We start from the raw sequence: 2019 nt of genomic DNA, 5'->3' as shown, positions 1-2019 counted from the left end.
TGTTGTTGTTGTTGTTGTTGTTGTTGTTGTTGTTGTTGTTGTTGTTGTTGTTGTTGTTGTTGTTGTTGTTGTTGTTGTTGTTGTTGTTGTTGTTGTTGTTGTTGTTGTTGTTGTTGTTGTTGTTGTTGTTGTTGTTGTTGTTGTTGTTGTTGTTGTTGTTGTTGTTGTTGTTGTTGTTGTTGTTGTTGTTGTTGTTGTTGTTGTTGTTGTTGTTGTTGTTGTTGTTGTTGTTGTTGTTGTTGTTGTTGTTGTTGTTGTTGTTGTTGTTGTTGTTGTTGTTGTTGTTGTTGTTGTTGTTGTTGTTGTTGTTGTTGTTGTTGTTGTTGTTGTTGTTGTTGTTGTTGTTGTTGTTGTTGTTGTTGTTGTTGTTGTTGTTGTTGTTGTTGTTGTTGTTGTTGTTGTTGTTGTTGTTGTTGTTGTTGTTGTTGTTGTTGTTGTTGTTGTTGTTGTTGTTGTTGTTGTTGTTGTTGTTGTTGTTGTTGTTGTTGTTGTTGTTGTTGTTGTTGTTGTTGTTGTTGTTGTTGTTGTTGTTGTTGTTGTTGTTGTTGTTGTTGTTGTTGTTGTTGTTGTTGTTGTTGTTGTTGTTGTTGTTGTTGTTGTTGTTGTTGTTGTTGTTGTTGTTGTTGTTGTTGTTGTTGTTGTTGTTGTTGTTGTTGTTGTTGTTGTTGTTGTTGTTGTTGTTGTTGTTGTTGTTGTTGTTGTTGTTGTTGTTGTTGTTGTTGTTGTTGTTGTTGTTGTTGTTGTTGTTGTTGTTGTTGTTGTTGTTGTTGTTGTTGTTGTTGTTGTTGTTGTTGTTGTTGTTGTTGTTGTTGTTGTTGTTGTTGTTGTTGTTGTTGTTGTTGTTGTTGTTGTTGTTGTTGTTGTTGTTGTTGTTGTTGTTGTTGTTGTTGTTGTTGTTGTTGTTGTTGTTGTTGTTGTTGTTGTTGTTGTTGTTGTTGTTGTTGTTGTTGTTGTTGTTGTTGTTGTTGTTGTTGTTGTTGTTGTTGTTGTTGTTGTTGTTGTTGTTGTTGTTGTTGTTGTTGTTGTTGTTGTTGTTGTTGTTGTTGTTGTTGTTGTTGTTGTTGTTGTTGTTGTTGTTGTTGTTGTTGTTGTTGTTGTTGTTGTTGTTGTTGTTGTTGTTGTTGTTGTTGTTGTTGTTGTTGTTGTTGTTGTTGTTGTTGTTGTTGTTGTTGTTGTTGTTGTTGTTGTTGTTGTTGTTGTTGTTGTTGTTGTTGTTGTTGTTGTTGTTGTTGTTGTTGTTGTTGTTGTTGTTGTTGTTGTTGTTGTTGTTGTTGTTGTTGTTGTTGTTGTTGTTGTTGTTGTTGTTGTTGTTGTTGTTGTTGTTGTTGTTGTTGTTGTTGTTGTTGTTGTTGTTGTTGTTGTTGTTGTTGTTGTTGTTGTTGTTGTTGTTGTTGTTGTTGTTGTTGTTGTTGTTGTTGTTGTTGTTGTTGTTGTTGTTGTTGTTGTTGTTGTTGTTGTTGTTGTTGTTGTTGTTGTTGTTGTTGTTGTTGTTGTTGTTGTTGTTGTTGTTGTTGTTGTTGTTGTTGTTGTTGTTGTTGTTGTTGTTGTTGTTGTTGTTGTTGTTGTTGTTGTTGTTGTTGTTGTTGTTGTTGTTGTTGTTGTTGTTGTTGTTGTTGTTGTTGTTGTTGTTGTTGTTGTTGTTGTTGTTGTTGTTGTTGTTGTTGTTGTTGTTGTTGTTGTTGTTGTTGTTGTTGTTGTTGTTGTTGTTGTTGTTGTTGTTGTTGTTGTTGTTGTTGTTGTTGTTGTTGTTGTTGTTGTTGTTGTTGTTGTTGTTGTTGTTGTTGTTGTTGTTGTTGTTGTTGTTGTTGTTGTTGTTGTTGTTGTTGTTGTTGTTGTTGTTGTTGTTGTTGTTGTTGTTGTTGTTGTTGTTGTTGTTGTTGTTGTTGTTGTTGTTGTTGTTGTTGTTGTTGTTGTTGTTGTTGTTGTTGTTGTTGTTGTTGTTGTTGTTGTTGGAAAAATTAAAGAGGTAGGCAAATCTTTAGGGATTTCGGTTGAGCTATTTTTTTCCTATAAATAGTG

Source organism: Lupinus angustifolius, unplaced genomic scaffold (genome assembly GCF_001865875.1).
Source record: "Lupinus angustifolius cultivar Tanjil unplaced genomic scaffold, LupAngTanjil_v1.0 Scaffold_17_127, whole genome shotgun sequence".
NCBI lineage: Eukaryota > Viridiplantae > Streptophyta > Magnoliopsida > Fabales > Fabaceae > Lupinus > Lupinus angustifolius.
This window is presented reverse-complemented; position numbering follows the sequence as displayed.